Here is a 23,305-nt window from a genome sequence, read left to right on the forward strand (position 1 = left end):
ATTTCCAGTTGTAGATTAGAGAAAGAAGTCTGTCCAAACTGTTTAATCTTGGCAGACAAGTAGCTTAGGTAGAGAAAATAGGCTCCCAACAGCTTAATCTGGGACCTTGGAAGAAATAAGGGTAGAAGTGGATACAAAAACAAAAGAAAAGCCAAAGAAAAGAAAAGGCAAGTAAGGGTCTGCAAGTCCAAGTGCACCCTCCAAGAAGAAATAAAAAATGCTAGGCAAGTAGCTGGGTAAGTAGTTGGGGTTGCAGAAAGGTTATCTTTACCATTGCAAATGTGTTAACTATGTTTACCAGAGCAAAGTCAATCAGTTGACAAGGCGTTCTTCTTCATCAAGTTGCAGCAGAAAGCATGACTAACTTCCCTTTTCCCTTTTTCATGTCATTTACTAACATTCCCTCATCACTTGTGATTCATGAAAGAATTATGGTTTCATGGTGGTTCTTAATCTTTTTAGAAGCCACATTTCTTGTCTAAAACTCTTTTCATTTTGATCTACTCCCTAAACTAAGTAAGTTTCAAACAAACTTAGTGGTATTCCCCTCACTTACCCTCCTCATCCATATTAACCTCTAATTCTATTATGTAACTCCCCTATTTTCACCTTTCCCCTACTAATGATAACACCATGGTGTATAAACCCCAAATCTTATATAAATACCCACCCCCTTGGCATTATAGCCAATAAGTCCCATGTTAGGGATCAAATGACATCTGGTCATTTTGATAAGCCTAAGCCAAACCCTCTTTCCCCTTTTTTAAATCCATTTTCTCACTTTTGGCCCCCATTTACACATAAAACCTATAAAACCTTGTTTCTACCTTCACCCGCTCAAAATTGCTAAAAATACATCAAAACCCACTTGTTCCCCCTTACCCAAAGTTCAAAGATCGGGCGCATAGTCACAAAAATTTCACGAAAACCCATAAGTCCAATGTTCTCCGCTCATGCACATATGCCGAAAATAATCATTAAATAATCCCCGCCCCCCCACCATATCCGTTGACTATTTCGTTCTCCCGACAGCCGTCCGATTAAAAGATTGAAGATCCAACGGCTCTATTCGCAGCGGAGTTGTTCCGACGTCCGCTGTTTACCCACCTTATTCCCCGGTCACATCAGTTCCCCGATAGCCGTCCGATCAGACCCCCCAGATCTGACGACCATCGTTGCATCGGAGCGGATCTCCCATCCAAAAGTTATCTTCTGATGGCCGTATTTTGGGTACGTCATACGGTAGCCACGCGTCTCCATCACCGTTCATCGGAGGTACTCCTGACACATACCTCCCCCGTACCGTAAGCGGTGCGATATGAAACCGCTGACGGTTTCCGGTTTCCCTCATCCCACCTATATTACGTCAGCTCCCCGTCACCTCATGTCACTGCCACCGATGCCGTCACGTCAACCTTTGCACTCAACCATTGGCCGATCTGTCATGCCACTTCATCATCCCCCTGGACCAATCAGAGCCCGCCACCTGGCCTGATGACGTCATCCGACCCTGACCCCACCTATGACGTCATGCTGACGTCAGCAAAAAAGCGCGCCAATATTACCAAAATTCCATATTTAGGCCAAAATTTCACGTTTTTTCTACTTTTGGTAAAAAGCTCTACTGTTATTTCTGCATGTGGCTCACGTCCAGACCAGCACCAGCTTGCTAAAGGGATTCCGAGACTGCCAGAGCCTCCAGCACTCGCGCATTTGCCATTCTTGCCGACGAATTCACCAGGTATTCTCGATAATTATCCCAGAAGTCTGTTTTATCCGTAATTCCGAGAGTAATCTATGAACACACCTGAAAACTCGGCTTTCACCATTAAAGTACACTGTAACCAGCACTTATACCCAGCCAGTGCATCCATTGCACTCCTATAAGGCCACATTGGACAAATTGAACTGAAATCTGTAGATAGTTCGCGCAGTCGTGAACCAGCTACCTTCAGTAACCAAATTCACCACAGAAGACACTCTGCTCGGTCCTGCTACTGGTTTATTGGCTCAGAGCAGTATTTCAATTGCTGGAACCTTCCCATTCACTCTCTGTCCTCTACAATTCACATCTTTCATTGAAGAAAACCTGATTGTGTTGCTCTGCATAGCAACTCTACCCACAATCCTAGAAAAACCATGGACCCATCAGTCCCTCCTGTAGTACTAAATGTTCAGCCTCTGAATGCCCCTCAAAGGAACTTGAAATGGAAAGCCTTGGCAGATATGGATTACCAAATTACAGAAGAAATGATTATGGGCAGCAAATTCCACATTCATCTGTTAAATGAGTTGAAAACCAAGCATGAAAATGGGACAGATATATTGGGTATATGGGACTCTTTCCTCCCTATTTTCAAGCTCCCTCAGGTCAACCAGTTCCCTGAACTAATCCACCTGTGTGCTGAACATTATGATGCTTCTCAGAGGGCTGTTGTTGACCCATCTGGTTCAGTACTTTTCTATGTTACCCCTCAAGCTATCAGAGACATGCTTTGCTTCAACCCTCAGAAAAAGCTGGTCCCTTTGTCACTAGTGAACCTGATAAATCAAGGGGCCAAACTGACAGATGTTCAAATTATCAAACTCAATCAATTATACATTAACTCTGACATGGTGATGTACCCTCCAATTGGTCATGTATATCTCAATGGGCTGGGCAGAGACCTTGCAGACATGATTAGTCCCATCTTGGGATATAATTCAATTGAGCATATTGACATAACTGTGCTAGCAATGATGTTTATGTTTGCTCCTGGCAAGTCACCAATCTGCTATGACTATGCCACCTACATATCAGACAAAATTCATGAGCAATTGATGAATTTGGCGAGAGATAGGGTATTCAGATATACCTCCTACATCTATCATTTGATTTTGTACCATCAACATGACAGATTTCATTTTTCAATCAAAAGAATGGATGCCCAGGGCATTCCTATATCAGTGGTCTATTGGTCCTTTGTCTTCCACTCTACACCTGATTCTCCATACACTTACTGTGAATTTATTGATCAGTTCATCCATCCAGCTATGACAATGCTAATGAGCTCGCCTCCTCCAAGACTCACTGATGACATGCAGAGAATTCTTCAGTTGTCTAAATCTTACAACATTGGGGATTGGTACTTCTACCAACACCACACTGTCATCAGGATATATGGGTGTGATTTTCCTCCATTCAGATTACCTAAGTATGTGCCTATGAGGCTATTTTCCCTAGAGTATTTTAGGCAATTTGGCAGAGTTGATGTGCTTCACTTTTCAGGAAAAGGCAAAAAGGCACAGTTAAAAGTGAAAAGCCAACTTGGCGATCTCATCTATAACGAGAGGGAGCAAGGATGGAGGGAAGCAGATAGAATGCTTGAGTTCCTTGGCCTCCAAACAAGTTTCCCATGGACACCCTATGACCCTAATCATTTTATAACAATGAGGAGGCTCAAATATAAGTTGTCTGCCTATGATCATCATAGTATCCCTCACATTGAAAAATATGCTAATCAAGACAAATGGAGGAGAGGGACCCTAGAAGAGCCTGTATCACAAGAAGAGCTAAATCTGAGGGCAGTAAGGAATCTAAGGAAGATGGCTGACCTTGAACTTTGTTCACAGGTGAGCTCACTTCCAAGCACACAAATTGGAGCAGCTGCATCCTCCTCAACTGCCCAACAGCAAACTACAAAATCTGTTGAAAACATGTCAGAGAAGGGAAAAGAAAAGGAAATGGAGATAGAGCCACAGCAGCTAGATAAAGAACAGTGGCAAGCAGAGCAGCAACAGCATCAACAACAGCAGGAAAGGCAGCATGAAGAAGGGAAACCTAACAGACAACAGCCCTTGCAGCAGGAAAGAGTGGTGGATACCCCAACTTCCACTGAGCAACAGGCTCAAAACATAGTGCCTCCTAGGCCAGAAGTCACCACTGATGCCTCGGTCCTCCAAACTCCACAGAAGGAGGAATTAAGCAGAAAAAGGGATAGAGAAACTCCTCTCACTTCATCTATCAACCAGGGAGAGAAGAGACAAAGATTAAATGACTTTTCTGAGGATGATGCAGCAATAAGACAAGCATTGGGCATGGGACCACCCAGCAGAGAAGCTTCAGCAAGTTCCTTCCAGCAGGAACAGGACAGGACCATGGGAGGGGAGGTCCGCTCCTCCAGCCAACAAAAAGAAGGACAAATAAGCATCAAACAACAATTTATAGACATCAAAAGGAGGAATGATCATATCAAAATACAGCTGTACAATCACCTGCTAAACATGGCTCCTACCAATCAGCAAAGACTTATGTCTGCCTTTGATGTAGGTGAGGGCAAAATGATCATGAGTCATTTTATGCCCACAGCACTGCATCCCCAATCTGCCTCAGATTACCTCAGGACCAACCTAGAAGTCATGGCCAAAGACATATACCCAATGGACAAAATTGAACTGCATAAACAGACTGGTGAGATGGTGTATGCCTCCTTGGCAGATGAAACATTAGAAAATTACAAACTAAAGAGCAGCCTTAATGCCACAGCCTCTCAATTGGAATTGGAGAAAGCATCATCCCAGGTAAAGGACAACAGAATAAGGTCCCTGGAAGACATAATCATCGAAATTGGGCATGATCCCAAAGATATTTCAGGGATACAGGAAATCTTGAAGTTGAGGGATGCTGACATGGCTGCCATGAGGAAGAAAATCAAACTCCCAGCCACCATGCACCCTCAGACAGATGAGGTAGCCCAACAAAGGCAGGAGAAAGATACCACAGATCTGTTGATCTCCATTTATAAAGAACTTGTTCAAGCACAAGAGAAATTAGGAGAATCAGAGGCTGCAAAGGCAGCATTGCAAGCAGCACTAAAACAAAGAGAAGAGGGTCAGACCTCTCAGCCTCCTCCTCAAATCATAAATCTTGAGGAAACTGCTCCTATCACTGCTCCTCCTCCTCAACAGACTGAACAGACAGCAACATCTACTTCAGCAGTGCCAACAACTACAGAGCAGGCCCAAAGCCTGGATATGCAAAAGCTGAAGAATGAAATCCAAATCCTGGAAGCTCAAATGACCGAGTTAAATGAGACCAGGGATAAGTTGGCCAAGGTAAATGACAGACATGATAAATCAAAGAGAGAAGTGGCAGAAAAGGGCAGGGAAATCAAAGCCCTCAAAGACAAGATCAAAGAGCTAGAGAATGAGCTCAAGTTAGATAAAGTGGTGGCTGAACTGAAAAAAGTACTATGGACTAACATTGGTCAATCTATCAATGAGCAGTGGCCATACATTGAAACTATCCATGAGCAACTAGAGCTCATCCCAAAGGCACAGAGGGAGATTCACAGATCAAGAGCTCAATTGAGCAATATGCCTGAAGTGGCCACCAGAATGATCAATGTGCTTAACCATAGAACAAGTTCTCAGTTGGCTACCATGGGAATTACAAACAGAACTGAGACTATCCAAATGGTCAAAAGGGTTCTCACACTGAGAAACTTAGTGCAGACATTGGAGAGAAGAACCCAGGATATGCAGACTGAGGTGAGCAAGTTTTTGGAAAAGTTTCAAGTGTTAGAAAGCAGAGGACTCCCTGGCTTACTGAATAGCGTAGGGAGATTGTTCACACATGACCAGTATGCTAAAAGGGTCAATACATTTGCCACTAGCCAGATCAGTGATAAGCCCAGCACCTCAGAGGAAACAGGGCCAGCCACAGGACAGTCCCTTTACAACAGAGTCGAGAATCTGTTTTTTATAATGAATGAGATCAATCACCTGTTTGGGGTGGCTCCCAATTTCTTCAAGTACACAGAGGCAGAGGAGACAATGGATGCTATTCTCAGGCATCAACTCCCTACGCAAGAATGGTGGACAAATGCAATACAGAAGATTTTGTAAACAGGGAGTCACTTAACAATTTTGTTTCTTAAAAATATCAGTTGTCATGCAAAGCAAAGTTTAACAAAATCAGCATGCACGGCGGATTAAAGCTGAGCCAACTCAGCAGATGGATCGGCCAACAAAGCAGAAATAGAAAACTACAGCTGGCAGGGCTGAGAAAATACAGCGCAGCAAGAAATAAAGGCGCATTTATCAGCATTAAAGCTAAGCGTTGCAACCGACTCAATGACCTCCAAAGGTCAAAATTATCCTCTAACAAACATAAAGGGCATTTATGCTGCATTTAAAGTTGTAATAACTTCTTCTCTACTTTCTGAACAAATTTATGAAGATATTTTCTCTCTCAGATGACTCAATGCTTGAGATATTTTGTATACGCATTCCTATAAAGCCCCCTTTGCATGAGCTTGCAAAGGTTGTTGTTGATTTCTCCAAAAGAAATTCTTATGCTGTAATCCTTTCAGAAGTTTAATAAAGAAAGCGATCGAATTTCTCGGATTTCTGAAGTGTTGGATGCGTTCTGGTGTCTGTTGATAACTGCTAGATTCCTGTGTATTTCACCATACAATAAGTCTATGTAACTCTCTCTGTCAATTAGTTGTTTTGTTAAAATCCATATATGTTATCTGATTTTCAATACTAAGCAACAATGAAAAAGAATAACTTTCAGGATTTATTCACTGAGTACCCTGAGTTCAATCTGCGTTGTTTATGAATGTTTTCTTCAGCTGTAATCTAGATAAGTGTAATTCTTAATTGCTGCACTTTCAGAATACACCTTTCACAGTGGACTTTGACACAGGAATTCAAGTTTTGCTCCTGTGCAGTGTGTTCACCTTCACCTCACCAACTTAATAGAAAATTCTTAATTGCTTTCTGTTGGTTGACATACATCACCATTTAAGCTAATTTTGTTTGTCTAAAATACACGATAGGCCCTGCAATTTGAACACCACCAATCCAGCGTATCAAATCATTTCACAACTCCAGACTCCATTGCCCAATGGTATTTCACTATCTAAACACTATATCATAAGACCTGAAAGAAATCCTTCAACCAAAACATAAACCAAAACCTGAGCATAATAGCTAGCCTAAAAACATCATCATAACAGAGACAAATCATAAAGAGAGAGCCCTCTCTGATCACAGTTTGGCTAGAAGCTGTGATCCAAAGATTGGTTAGTGGTTACCCCGGCCGTATTCCCTTGGGAGTCATAGGGAACAACCTGGGTGTTAACATAATTGGCGACTCCACTGGGGATCTTTTAGGATTTGTTAAATTGCTATTTATCTTCCATAGCTACCATCAAGCCTGAAATCAGCCAAGAGGCCTTAAAACTGTTTCTGCATCACAGTGACAGCTTTAGGGAAGAGCTTATTTAGGGAATCTTCATCTTAGCTTTGAAATATACATAGCCATTCCAAAATCTTCATCCAGTCCTTCCAGATAATAAAATTTCCTACAAAATCCTAAAAAACAATTAGAAGCTGGCTCCTAAGAAAAATCCACGGCATACTAGGGCAAATCCTGACCCTAATCCACCCATCATTGTTGATAATCCAAATACCATCCCAAGAAACATTAGGAGGCAGCAAAGGCAGGAGCAGCCTGCTGACTTAACCCCTCATACAGTTCATCCCAACCCCATTTCTACTCCAATAAAAGTTCTTTTTAGGTCTACCCCTTGTTCCCCTAGTTCACCATCCACATCTCAAAGTCCCCCTCTCACATCTTCATCCACTGCACATATCCCCTTGAACCACACTTTAGGTTCAGCTTCACCTGTTACCCCTGTGGTACCCACTGTTCCTATTATCCCAACAGCACCCATTAATACACCCAACCCTCCAAATATGGCTAACAGATATGCACCCTTGCGAATACCAGCTAATGCTGCAGCTCTACCTCAAGACTACCAAACCAAAATCTCATATTTTGACTCCAATGGTCCTCTGACAGCTGTCCAGCATGCGAAGAAGATGCAAGACCATTTTGAGACCTATGAAATAGATGATGACAGTGTCAGAATGAGGATGTTTGTTCAAAGCCTAACTGGGGATGTAAGAACTTGGTTTAGATCCCTGAATGCAAACTCCATTGCAACTCCTGATGAACTGTATCAAGCCTTTACTACCAGATGGGAGAAGAAGAAAGATCCCCTGCACATACTTGCTGTATATGAAACAATCCAGAGAGGTCCGCAAGAGACCGTTCTGGAGTATTGTGCTAGATTCAACAACGTGTACAATGCAATACCACAAAACCTCAGACCTCCTCCTGATTTGGCCTTGTACAAATTCCCTGATGGATTTGATCCTGACATGGCATATCAGTTGAAGGAAAGAGAACTTGAAACCCTTGAAGACGCCCAGAAGGCTTCTGTCATAGTAGAAGCAAACCTGATTGCCAAAAGAAACAGGGCAAGGTTAGAAAAGAGAAGCATATACAAAGAAGAAACTTCAGCCTTTGATCAGAAACTTGATGCAATACTTAATGGTATGAAAAGGTTGGGTGATAGGGTAGAATCAGTGGAGAGAAAAGCATCATGGGAAGCACCACACAATAATCCTCCTAAGAATCCAAATTTTAGGAGAAATCCAAACCCAAACGTTGGCAAGACCAGTGCTGACCAGGACATAAGACCCCCTTTCCAAGAAAATTATGCAGAAACTTCCACATTAGCTGAGCCCAATGAAGATCCTGAGATTAATTTAATGGGTCTAGATGGTGAAAGTCAAGTTTTCTTAACACAAGAAGATCATGAAGATGATGAAATCAAACTATTCCAAACTAAATCAGGTGAATCCTTTGACTTCAAACAAGGCTATGACACTGCTGTTTATGAAGTCCATAAACAGTACAAGCTAAGGAGCAGAACTGTGAATGTCAACCAGCCTGAAAAGAAAAAGGATAATCAGCAACCTGAAAGAGTTATAGTCACACAACCTAGTGACAAAATAAATTCACCTACAGAAGAAGTGATTGTTGAAGAAATCACGGAGCCACTGTCCTTAAGACAGCAGTCTCTGGACACTTCATCTTCTCATCCTAATTTAAATGTTACTCCTCAAGAGATGAGTAAAAAGGATAAATCTCAAAGTCAAGATAAAAATCTAGAAGGAGACTTAATGAACAAGGAAAGAACTGTCACCTATAACCCCAAGACCCAATCTGAGAAACCTTTTGATCTTGAAACAGAAATTGGCAAAATAAAAATAGCTATTCCTCTCTTGGAATTAGCCAAGCATGACAGCTATAAATTGCAAATCAAAAGGTCCCTTCAACTCACTAGCAACAAAGATGATGTCAATGTACTGGATGACACCCCAGAACTCCTGTTTGGCCCAGAAGTGGATGGAAAAACAGTAGTCACAGGGGTACTGCCTTTCTATGTCAGTTTACATATTCATGATAAAATATTACATAATGCAATGTTTGATTCACGTGCCTCTCACAACCTTATGCCAAAAGCAGTCATGGAAAGATTGAATTTGGACATAACAAGACCATACAAGGATCTGTTTTCCTTTGACTCCAGCCAAGTCAAGTGTCTAGGTCTCATAAAAGACTTATGTGTCTCTCTAGTTCAATACCCAAACAAGACAATCCTAATGGATGTGGTAGTTGCTGATATCCCACCTAAGTATGGAATGCTGTTATCAAGATCATGGGGAGCCAAACTCCAAGGTTCCCTACAATTAGACATGTCATATGCTACCATCTCTATGTTTGGGCAACCAAAAAGACTGTACAGAGAAACACTAATGAAGTACATGGTCAGCAGTGAAGAAAAACCTCAAAATTTTCCTATATATGCTGTCCATTCAGACATAGACTCATACATTCTCTTCAATAATACAACTACTCCCTCAAAAGGTGAAGTTGAAACCAAGATGTTCATACAAGAGGAAGATGCAAATGAGAGTAGTATCACTCATAAAACAATAGTCAATCAAACATTAGATAGTGCTGCTGCCTTAGTTGTCAAAAACATTCAATTAAATGATGAGACTGCCCTAGGAGACAAGCTAGAGAAAAAACCACAACTTCTACTTACATTACCAGCCCATGAACAGATCATAAAATCTCCTTCCCAACAAGATATTCTATGGTTCCTTGAATTTGATGGCTCAGTCAACAAATTAGGGGCAGGGGCCGGAGTTTGGGTACACAATAAAGAAAATAGTCATGCAGAAGGCAGAGCCTATAGATTGAATTTCAGATGTACTAATAACATGGCAGAATACGAAGCCCTTTTACTAGGACTCAAGTTGGCAAAGTTCTTACAAGCTGCCAGGGTTTCAATCATGGGAGATTCAGATTTAGTCATCCAACAAGTAAAAGGGAACTTTGTCACCAATGACAAAAGACTAAGGACTTATAGGTCTGCTGTTGCTGAGATACTAAATTTTTTCTCTGAATTCCGAATTACTAAAATTCCCAGAACCCAAAATCTACATGCTCATAGTTTAGCCACCTTTGCAAGTACCTGCAAGTTGCCCTTTGAGCCCCACCATTGTTTCACAGCTGAGGTAAAACACAGACCCTCCATTCCAAACAACATCAATGATTGGCAAGTATTTGAGGATGACAAGCAAATAAACCATTTTTTAACTCTGCAGCAAGAATTTGCAGGATTAAATATTGACAATGAGACAGCAAGTCAATCACAAATACTTAAGACAGCAAGTCAATCACAAATATTCAATGGAGCAAGTCCATCACAAATACAGTTTCAACAGACTGCTCAGCCAATATCACCTAGAACTGCAAAACAAATGCTGAATCCAACTATTTTCAATATAGAAAACATCCAGCAAATTCAACAAATTGACTGGGAAGAGGGAGTATCCAATGCTGAAACTGAAATCATTGAGCTAAAAGACAATTTTCTACCAACAAGCCTAACCCCACTAGAGGACATCTTTGACTCAAATGATATTCCCAGAAAACCAAAAATGCAGCCCCTGAATGCAGCCATTGAAGAGTGCAACATAGGTACAACTGACAAACCCAAGATAATTAAATTATTTGCTTCCTTACCTCCTGACCAAAAGCCAAAATACATTGACCTCTTCAAAGAGTTCCAGGATGTTTTTGCATGGAGTTATGAGGACCTAAAGTCCTATGACACCTCTGTAATCCAACACACCATCCCTCTCAAACCTGATCAAAAGCCCTTTAAACAAAAACCGAGGAGAATCAATCCTATGCTTCTCCCAGCAATGGAACAAGAGGTACATAAAATGTTCAAAGCAGGCATCATAGCACCAATCAGATTCTCTGAATGGATTTCCAACTTAGTCCCTACAAGAAAGAAGACTGGTGAGATCAGGCTGTGTGTGGACTTAAGGAATCTAAACCAAGCATCCTTAAAGGACAACTACCCCTTACCCAAGATGGATCACATTCTTCAAAGGGTGGTGGGGGCCTCAAGGATCTCATTACTGGATGGATTTTCAGGTTTTAACCAGATCTTAGTTCACCCTGATGATCAGGACAAAACAACATTTACAACCCCATGGGGAACTTTCAAATATGTAAAGATGCCTTTTGGATTGAAGAATGCAGGGGAAACATTTCAAAGAGCAATGGACATTGCTTTTGCAAAGGAGATTCATGACTTCTTAGTCATTTATCTAGATGACCTAACACCTTTCTCAAAATCAGACCAAGAACATATAAAACATCTGAGACAGATCTTCTTAAAATGCAGAAAATATGGAATTTCCTTAAATCCTAAGAAATCATTATTTGGTTTGGAAGAAGGTAAGCTCTTAGGGCACATCATCTCAAAAGATGGCATTAGAATTGACCCAGATAGGATACAAGCTATCCTACAAATGCCTCACCCAAGAAATGTCAAAGAATTACAAGGATTCTTGGGAAAAATCAATTTCTTAAGAAGGTTTATCCCAAACTTGGCAGAACTAATCAGATTATTAAATAACATGCTGAAAAAGGACTCAAAAGTGAAGTGGACTGTTGAAGCCAATCAAGCATTTGAAAGTATAAAATTGGCCCTTACCCAAACCCCAGTCTTGACCAATCCTCAATTTGACAGAGAGTTTATTATTTTCTCTTTCGCCTCCCAGCATACTATTGCTGCTGTTTTATTACAAAAAGATGACCAAGGTAAGGAGAAGCCAATTGCTTTCTTTAGCAGAGCTCTTAGAGATGCACCCTTAAAATATCAGATCATGGAAAAGCAAGCTTATGCTTTGGTCAAAGCAATCAAGGACTTTAGGATTTATATCCTTTATTCCCATGTCATAGCATATGTGCCAAGTCCTATTGTTAAAGACATTCTCACCCAAGAAAATTTAGAGGGCAGAAGAGGAAAATGGATTGCTAACATACTAGAATTTGACATTGAAATAAAACCTACAAAGCTAATAAAAGGGCTAGGTCTGGCCAAATTAATGACAGAAGCAAATTTCCAAGCCCTAGACATCAATCAGCTGGACAGTGAAACAAAGCTGGCGACTCCAAAGATCAATGTAGCCTTTGAAAAATCCCCTTGGTATTCAGACATCTGTTATGTGTTACAAAACCTGTCTGCTCCCCCAGGACTGTCCCAAACTAAGTGTAGGTTCTTAAAAATGAAAACATCAAGATTTTGTGTAATGGATGCCAATTTGCTTTGGAAAAACCATGAAGGTATATTGCTGCACTGTTTAATGGAAAATGAAACTAACAATATCATGCGAGAGTTTCATGCAGGAGGCTGTGGTGGACATTTGTACTGGAAGTCCACTGTGGACAAAATACTGAGGGCTGGTTATTACTGGCCCACCATGTTCTCTGATGTCAAGAAATTCACAACTTCATGTCACAAATGCCAAGTGTTTGAGGGCAAAAGACAGTTGCTGCCACTCCCCTTAAGACCCATTGCAACAGAGAGACCTTTTCAACAATGGGGCTTGGATTTCATTGGGGAAATTCATCCCTCATCCTCAGGACAACACAGATGGATTTTGACAGCCACAGACTACTTCACCAAGTGGATTGAAGCTGCCCCATGCAGACAAGCAAATGATTCAATAATCATTCAGTTTTTGGAGAACAACATACTGGCTAGATTTGGCTGTCCTGACAAAATAATAACAGACAATGCTGCTGCTTTCAGATCCAAGAAAATGGTGAACTTTTGCCATAAATTTCATATTACTTTGGGCCATTCTACTGCATACTATCCCCAAGGAAATGGCCTTGCTGAATCATCAAACAAAAGCCTGGTGAACATCATAAAGAAGGTGTTGGAAGAAAATAAAAAGAATTGGCATAAGAAACTAGTCAATGCCTTATGGGCAGATAGACTAACAACCAAAAGATCAATTGGGACCAGCCCATATGAGTTGGTTTATGGACTAGAAGCCAAATTTCCCTCATCCTTAGGAGTGCCTGTTATGAAGCTTCTTCAAGAAAGCCAAGCTGAACCAAATGATATGCAAAGAAGGATAAATCAAATCATATGTCTGCAGCAAACCAGAGATCAAGTTTTCGGTAGAGCTCAGGTATTACAAGAAAAACTAAAGAAGGCCTTTGACAGAAGAACCAAAGCGGAAAATTTTAATGTTGGTGACAAAGTCCTCAAGTGGGATGCAAGGAGAGAAGACAAAGGAAAACATGGAAAATTTGACTCCCTTTGGAGAGGACCATTTGCTGTCCAAGCAGTACAAGGTAATAATACCTATTTCCTTAAAAGTCTAACTGAAGCTGACTTGGATGAAGGTCCTGTCAATGGCAGGATGCTGAAGCACTATTTTGACTATTTCCCATGAGTGCAACCTGAGGTTCCCTTGTATATATGCAGATGTACATATTATTTTCCATTTAGATTGTAAAAATGCAGTTTTCCAAGTTTATTGATTGACCAGCAAAAGGTAAATAGAATCAGAGGTCTACCAAGAAGAGAAGCACACAATTTGGGCACTTCAAAGCAGCAAACTACAAGATGGACAAGAGTAAACAAGGAGCAAGGCAATCTGACCTGCTGTTCTTGGTCTTTCAAATGAAACACCATCCCCATGTGGAGCCACTGTTAGCTACCTATACCAATAGGTTTCATATTTCATGATTGGCAAGGGAAGGTCCAAATATGCTCTGCTTTGATCATGCAAAGATCACATATTTCCAAGGAAGTACAAGGTGTGTAAATAGACTAATGCATCCCAGTTTTGATGGATGGTCCAATAGCCTAATCTGGATCATGCCATGTTTTGAATTTCCAGTTGTAGATTAGAGAAAGAAGTCTGTCCAAACTGTTTAATCTTGGCAGACAAGTAGCTTAGGTAGAGAAAATAGGCTCCCAACAGCTTAATCTGGGACCTTGGAAGAAATAAGGGTAGAAGTGGATACAAAAACAAAAGAAAAGCCAAAGAAAAGAAAAGGCAAGTAAGGGTCTGCAAGTCCAAGTGCACCCTCCAAGAAGAAATAAAAAATGCTAGGCAAGTAGCTGGGTAAGTAGTTGGGGTTGCAGAAAGGTTATCTTTACCATTGCAAATGTGTTAACTATGTTTACCAGAGCAAAGTCAATCAGTTGACAAGGCGTTCTTCTTCATCAAGTTGCAGCAGAAAGCATGACTAACTTCCCTTTTCCCTTTTTCATGTCATTTACTAACATTCCCTCATCACTTGTGAGCATGAAAGAATTATGGTTTCACAGATCAAGAGCTCAATTGAGCAATATGCCTGAAGTGGCCACCAGAATGATCAATGTGCTTAACCATAGAACAAGTTCTCAGTTGGCTACCATGGGAATTACAAACAGAACTGAGACTATCCAAATGGTCAAAAGGGTTCTCACACTGAGAAACTTAGTGCAGACATTGGAGAGAAGAACCCAGGATATGCAGACTGAGGTGAGCAAGTTTTTGGAAAAGTTTCAAGTGTTAGAAAGCAGAGGACTCCCTGGCTTACTGAACAGCGCAGGGAGATTGTTCACACATGACCAGTATGCTAAAAGGGTCAATACATTTGCCACTAGCCAGATCAGTGATAAGCCTAGCACCTCAGAGGAAACAGGGCCAGCCACAGGACAGTCCCTTTACAACAGAGTCGAGAATCTGTTTTTTATAATGAATGAGATCAATCACCTGTTTGGGGTGGCTCCCAATTTCTTCAAGTACACAGAGGTAGAGGAGACAATGGATGCTATTCTCAGGCATCAACTCCCTACGCAAGAATGGTGGACAAACGCAATACAGAAGATTTTGTAAACAGGGAGTCACTTAACAATTTTGTTTCTTAAAAATATCAGTTGTCATGCAAAGCAAAGTTTAACAAAATCAGCATGCACGGCGGATTAAAGCTGAGCCAACTCAGCAGATGGATCGGCCAACAAAGCAGAAATAGAAAACTACAGCTGGCAGGGCCGAGAAAATACAGCGCAGCAAGAAATAAAGGCGCATTTATCAGCATTAAAGCTAAGCGTTGCAACCGACTCAATGACCTCCAAAGGTCAAAATTATCCTCTGACAGACATAAAGGGCATTTATGCTGCATTTAAAGTTGTAATAACTTCTTCTCTACTTTCTGAACAAATTTATGAAGATATTTTCTCTCTCAGATGACTCAATGCCTGAGATATTTTGTATACGCATTCCTATAAAGCCCCCTTTGCATGAGCTTGCAAAGGTTGTTGTTGATTTCTCCAAAAGAAATTCTTATGCTGTAATCCTTTCAGAAGTTTAATAAAGAAAGCGATGGAATTTCTCGGATTTCTGAAGTGTTGGATGCGTTCTGGTGTCTGTTGATAACTGCTGGATTCCTGTGTATTTCACCATACAATAAGTCTCTGTAACTCTCTCTGTCAATTAGTTGTTTTGTTAAAATCCATATATGTTATCTGATTTTCAATACTAAGCAACAATGAAAAAGAATAACTTTCAGGATTTATTCACTGAGTACCCTGAGTTCAATCTGCGTTGTTTATGAATGTTTTCTTCAGCTGTAATCTAGATAAGTGTAATTCTTAATTGTTGCACTTTCAGAATACACCTTTCACAGTGGACTTTGACACAGGAATTCAAGTTTTGCTCCTGTGCAGTGTGTTCACCTTCACCTCACCAACTTAATAGAAAATTCTTAATTGCTTTCTGTTGGTTGACATACATCACCATTTAAGCTAATTTTGTTTGTCTAAAATACACAATAGGCCCTGCAGTTTGAACACCACCAATCCAGCGTATCAAATCATTTCACAACTCCAGACTCCATTGCCCAATGGTATTTCACTATCTAAACACTATATCATAAGACCTGAAAGAAATCCTTCAACCAAAACATAAACCAAAACCTGAGCATAATAGCTAGCCTAAAAACATCATCATAACAGAGACAAATCATAAAGAGAGAGCCCTCTCTGATCACAGTTTGGCTAGAAGTTGTGATCCAAAGATTGGTTAGTGGTTACCCCGGCCATATTCCCTTGGGAGTCATAGGGAACAACCTGGGTGTTAACAGATGGTGTTTGTTCTGGATGTGTACTTAGAAAACATCATTGGTATAGTTTTGAAAAACGTGCCTCTTGGCACACCTCAGACCCTTTACAGCTTGTGCATAGTGATTTATGTGGTCCACTTCTAGTTGTTTCATTCTCTGGCTACAAGTATTTCTTAACTTTCAATGATGATTTCTCCAGATGCACTTGGGTATACTTCTTAAAACTCAAGAGTGAAGTATTTAACATGTTCTTGGCCTTTAAGGCCTTTGTTGAAAAACAATCTGGACATCAAATTCTTAAGCTAAGATCTGATAATGGCAGAGAATATGTTAACAACAAATTCATCAAATTTTTCACTGAGAATGGAATTCAAATGCAACATATTGTTCCATATACTCCACAACAAAACAGTGTAGTTGAAAGGAAAAATCACACCTTAAAGGAAATGGCTAATTGTATGATTCAATCTAAAGGATTTAGTCTTAATTTTTGGTCAGAAGCAATTAACTGTGCAAATTACATAATAAATCACTCTCCTACTAAGGTTTTAAAGAATATCACTCCAGAAGAAGCATGGAGCTCAATTAAACCAGATATAAGTCACTTTTGTGTTTTTGGAAGTGAAGCATGGGCCCATATTCCAGATGAGAAACATAAAGCTTTAGAACCTAAGAGTGAAAAATGTATTTTTGTTGGATATTCTGAAGATGTCAAGGGATATAGACTTATTCCACTTAAGTCCAAAAATGTTATCATTAGAAGAGATGTAAAGTTTGCTGAAAATATATCAGCCTACGAGCCTAGTTCAGCGGATGTGCCACCTCTCTTTATCTCTTCTAATTTTGAAAATATTTCTTCTTCAGATGATGACAACGAGGATGAAAATCCTCCCCTACCTTCTTAGGATCCTCCTTCAGCTCCTTAGCTTGCAAAATGGGTCCATGCTACTCGAGATGCAGCAGGTGCTCTTGTTGATGATCCTATAGATTAGCGACGTACACATTCTCAGTTCGATAGAGCCTCTTCTTTACTGGCTCAAGCTTCAATGAATTATGATCCTAACACCTTTGCAGAAGCTTCAGGCCATCCAGATTGGGATGTAGTTATGAATGAAGAATATCGTTCATTATTGGAAAATGATACATGGGATCTTGTTCCTCTTCCAAAGGGATGAAAACTCATTAGATGCAAATGGGTTTACAAAACCAAGTATGGACCAGATGGAAAAGTTTATAAACATAAAGATCGTCTTGTTGCTAAGGGTTTTTCACAAGTTGAAGGCATCGACTCTATTGAAACCTTCTCCCATATTGCCAAAATGAACTCTATCCGCCTTTTTCTTTCCCTTGCTACCTCTTTCAAATGGGAAGTCCATCAGATGGATGTTAAATCTGCCTTCTTGCATGGGGACTTGCATGAAGAAATCTATATGGAACAACCTACTAGATTTATACAAAAAAGCTCCAGCCTTGTATGTCAGCTTAAGAAATCCCTTTATGGTCTCAAGAAAGCCCCTTGGGCTTGGTATGCCAAAAGGGTTAAATTTCTTTTAGAAACTGGCTTTTCTAGGTGTCATTCTAACAATACTGTCTACACCAAGAAAGTGTGAAAGTCTCTTATCATTCTTGTTATTTATGTTGATGATCTTATCCTTACTGGTAGTGATCCCAACCTTATAAACCATGTGAAGTCCAACCTTAAAAAGAAGTTTGAAATGACAGACTTAGGACACTTGCATTATTTTCTTGGTCTTTAAGTCTTGCAATCCAAGGAAGGTATTTCCCTTTCCCAGTTCAAGTATGCTTGTGATCTTATACGCCATTTTCACATGGAAGACTATAAGCCCAACCCTTCTCCCTTTCAGTCTAGAGCTATTGGCTATATGGGCCTGACCCAAGTTCGGAAGAATTATTTAGCTAAAAAAATCATGCAGCTACTGGCCCTTTCGGCAAAAGCTCGCGGAGCGCGGATTGAGGTCTCACCTGAGGTAGCAAGGGAGGGTGCTGGAACTAGGTTTCTGCACCCTTGGGATGTCTTGATGTGGTTTGGAAGTTTCGGGCACTATTATGTGGCTTTGCACCACTCTGCTTTGTGCAGATCTAGTCCTAGAATACTCTTTCATACTTATTAATGCACTATTTATAGGCTCAACCTACTTTTTATGGTCTTTAAGCAAACATTTAACAGAATTAACCAGTTCGTGCACTTAGAATAGATACAGATTCACATATATTCATAACATGAGCATACACGCATAGATCAAACAATTATATTAACCATGCATTAACCAGATCCACGATAGTTCAGATTTAACACAGAATTTCAGAATCAACTTATCTTTATTCACTTTCTTCACTAATACATCCAGATCCGTCCTGCGCACTCAGCTATAGGGGTCCACGCACACAGCTGTAGACTCTTCCAGGCCTCTGTGCACACAGCTACAGAGCCTCTATCTACTACCCAAAACCCTTGACTCAGACTTACTGACACTTCAAGACTTTTCTTCTCAAAAACCCATTACATAACAGATCCAAGATTACATACCAAAAACTACTTTCTATCCATAGAGCCTCGCTCTATTTATACATTTCCATGGACCGCGATCCATGGGCGGGCTGACTCAACTTACATTTCTTTACATTATTTTTGGGCGGACTACCCTTTGACTCAACTTATTATAAATCGCGCTCCACACATCCCGCGGAGTCTTTACCCTATCTTTACCCAAAATTTTGGGCTTCGTGCCCCATGACCATTGTGTGGGGTTTTCGCTACCCAATAGTCCCCCAACACAATCATCATGACTTGTCCCAAGTCACTCAGTTGGTGTGGAAATCTTTGCGTGAAGGTCAGTTAGTAGCCTTTGTGCTTCGCTTGTACTGGCAGCAAACTCTTTTGTCATGCGCTGTATTAGTTTCACGCGTGTCACCGACACATCAATCTATGTCTCTGGTGGCATATTCTATCTGCATGTGTGTTACCTTGCACTCTATGGTGGTCGAGACTATAAATGCCTCATCCAGCCATGGCTAGAGATGGGCTTTAATCATTGCTTCCTTTTGTCTGGCGGCATGAGCTTAGATTTTCAAGTCCTGGGCCTCCCTTATCTTAGCCAAGCACCGTGTAACAACAATGGTCTGCATGGTTCCTTTAATCATATCATAGGCTTGCTGGAGCTCCCTGGCCTCGGTTTCTAGTTGCTGAAGTGTTGGATCCTCCTGAAGGGAGGGGAGCGTAACAATCGACTCGGTTAACAGGTTAGTACATTCCTTCATTGATCATGTGAGCATCTTGCGCGCAAAGGTAATGATGTTTCTGCGTTGCTCAGTGATCTCTGGGGGCATCAAAAGCTGAACCTGTAGTTTTAAGTCTGTGATCTGCAAACTAAGCTCCAGTTGGATTCACGCGACCTCCTCCTTTGCTTGACAGAACCTAGTAGCCAATTTGTGGATTCGTGTCTCTAGGAAACTCAGCCCCAATCTCCATCTCAGGGGCACTCGCACAGGCTTATACTACTAGTTGTTGCACCTGTTGCTTATGTGTGACTACTTTGTCCCATTGGAGGTTTAGCTGTTCTATATTAATTTTCTGTTCCTTTACGTGAAGGTCAGTTAGTAGCCTTTGTGCTTCGCTTGTACTGGCAGCAAACTCTTTCGTCATGCGCTATATTAGTTTCACGCGTGTCACCGACACATCAATCTCTGTCTCTGCTGGCTCCATGGTGGCATATTCTATCTGCATGTGTGTTACCTTGCACTCTATGGTGGTCGAGACTATAAATGCCTCATCTAGCCACGGCTGGAGACAGGCTTTAATCACCGCTTCCTTCTGTCTGGTGGCATCAGCTTGGATTTTCAAGTCCTGGGCCTCCCTTATCTTAGCCAAGCACTGCGTAATAACAATGGTCTGCATGGTTCCTTTAATCATATCATAGGCTTGCTGGAGCTCCCTGGCCTCGGTTTCTAGTTGCTGAAGTGTTGGATCCTCCTGGAGGGAGGTGAGCATAACAATCGACTCGGTTAACAGGTTAGTACATTCCTTCATTGATCATGTGAGCATCTTGCACGCAAAGGTAATGATGTTTCTGCGTTGCTCAGTGATCTCTGGGGGCATCAACAGCTGAACCTGTAGTTTTAAGTCCGTGATCTGCAAACTAAGCTCCAGTGGGATTCACGCGACCTCCTCCTTTGCTTGACAGAACCTAGTAGCCAATTTGTGGATTCGTGTCTCTAGGCAACTCAGCCCCAATCTCCATCTCAGGGGCACTCGCACATGCTTCTACTACTAGTTGTTGCACCTGTTGCTTATGTGTGACTACTTCATCCCATTGGAGGTGTAGCTGTTCTATATTAATTTTCTGTTCCTGGAGTACCTATTCGGTGCGGCCTTCCCTGGCGCGAAGCTCCATTGTGGTGCTGTCTTGGAGCTGATGCAACCTTTCTCGCAGTACGGTAGCCACGTTTATTCCCAAACCTATAAGCTGTCCTAGCACAACTCAATCCTTTGCATTTGTGGTGATCAATGCTCCTGCTGGAATCGCGATGGTATGAGCCATTTGGGCCTTCAACAACGGCTCAGTGGCTGTCATACTGGGAACCCCCTTAGTAGCGCTGGTGCCCATTGGCGCGATCCGTATCCCAAGTTCTTGTAGCTGCGTACGGAGCTCCCCCAACACAATCTGCTGCTCTGACATGGCCTCATCGATGGCATCCCAAGTGACATCACGAATGGTGTCCCCTATGTCATTTAGGTCGCCCTCGGTTAAAGTGGTCACTTCGCTGTCTGATTTAGACGCCTTCACCTTCTTTCGTGGCTTTGTCCATTCTGTTTGCGCTGGGCATTTCAAAGGCACACCCATGGCGGTTGATGGTGGTTCTTCTACAACCGTCTTAGTGGGTGCCTTTTGACTGCTTTTGTCCTTTGTCGATGCAGCCCCTCCTAGTGGTGCCTTTCCTATTGCCATCTATGCTGCCTCTCGGGATGCTTGAACCTCCACAATGTGCTATTCATTCCACCTTTGCTGTGTAGTGCACTTAGCTTCCTCCTTTTTCTTCCAGATAGCGGCCTCATCGCGCCCTACTGCCTCTGGGCCACGCCATGTCGGTGGCCAGGTATCCAGAACTGCGTTAATAACTTCATCAATGGCAACAAAAGGGAGTGAGGTCCATCTGTGGTCAGGGTACTTGTGTGCCCCGATGTAGACAAAGTGCATGTCTGCTTTAAACTCGGCAATATGCTTCACACATTCATAGATTTCATTGGACAGGCAGGTTTGCTCGTTAATCCATAGGCGCACATTCACGTCTGTCAGTATCCAAAATATCTTGATGCTCTGGATTAACCCAGTGTCCCTCGTTTCCCAAAGGGAAGTGTATTTGGCAGCTTCTGGCCAGTCCTGATCCAAAACAGGAAACTGGTTGTTCCGAGTAAGTCAGTGGTAACCAACAAAATGGATAGCAGTAGCCACACATAATGGAAAGTCTTGCCCTCCTCCTAAACCTCTCGGCAGTTGGTCAAGAACTCTTCGCAAAGGAATTGTGACCAACTGGATCGTTCTCCAGCTGTGCATTCCTCAACGAGCACAATGACTACTGCTGGAAGCTCGGTGCCACGATATTTCCACATCACTTTCTTTGCCAGCAACCAGGTGGCGACGTGGACTACGTTATCTGAAATGCTATCAATGATGTATCCTTGCTGCCTCTTCTCGAGCTTATACTTCCTTTTCAAGTTTTGTATCATTATTACATTGCCACTTCTATCAACAATTTCCCGGGGGTCTCTTCCCTCACAGGGAAGCTACGAGATCCGATGAACAAGTTCGACTGTGATGCAGACGGGTTTGCTGATCCATAGTATGTCCTCATGGACCAAATAGAGCAACTACCTTATGACCAACATTGTGATAGGGGGTCGGAGAAAGTGGGGAATGGACAAGAGACAGAGCAACCTAGATTTTTCCACCTTTCACAGCCACTCCTTTGGCTGTAGTGTTGTAACCACCCCTTCTGCACTTTGCTCCATCAGTGCACCAGTCGCCAAATGGGGAAATTTTGTTGTATCTACCAGGTCCCAATCTTCAAATTTCATTTTCACAATACGGCCAACCACCAAGCTTTCCACTGGGACTCCTTTTGGAAGAGATGGGGTGATGAGTATAGTGTCGACTTCATCCAGATTGGTAGGTACCTTCGCCTTCCCCTTGTTTGGGGCCACATACTTGGGTCATCGTACTGGCTGGATGGGATCCTCTTCAGGGTTTACTTCTTCGACATATGTTGGAGAACCCTCTTCCTCCTCATTGCTTTCAATTGTGACAGTTTTACCCTTTTCCTCCATTGTGAGCTTGCTAAAGTGCAGGTGTCGTGGCAACCTCCTTACTGGTTCTGGAATCTGGGGGTCCTTCCTGGTCCGTGGCGTCCGGGGTGATTTAGGGAGCTCGGCCGTTTGCGGCGTGGCTTTCTGTAGACTATCTGCGGTAGGGTTTGTTGACTTGAGGATTGCTTCCTGATAATGTTTTGGCAATGCCTGAAACCACAGACTTTCTTCTAGTTCCTTGTCATTCATCTTGCGCTCGGCTTGGACCCACAATGTCTTTTTTTTGGAATGGTAAAGTGGGGTTGTGTGACCCTTACTATGTTTATATATGATTTCAAATTTAAAGTCGGCCATTCGCCCTTGTTGTGGCTCATAAATGCGATTTTGGCGGTTACTCTTCTACCTTAATTTCCCACCGCCCACTCCACCGTGCCTTAAATGGGCCATCATATCATGAATAGTACCTGTAATGGTCGCTTTCCATCCTTTCCTCGCGACAACGGATACCTAGGTACGCAGGTGCGTTTTTCGTATGTGCGCTGTGGTCATGTCGCGCAGCTTCTCGATAGCCTGTTTTATAGTCTCGCACCCTCTTTCAACTGCATGGGGCACTGGGACTGGGCCTCCTATGGATAGTCAGGTGG

The sequence above is a fragment of the Pinus tabuliformis genome, chromosome 5_2, assembly GCF_031772625.1.
Source record: "Pinus tabuliformis cultivar Carrire ecotype Pingquan chromosome 5_2, CPIR1, whole genome shotgun sequence".
NCBI classification, from domain to species: Eukaryota; Viridiplantae; Streptophyta; class Pinopsida; order Pinales; family Pinaceae; genus Pinus; species Pinus tabuliformis.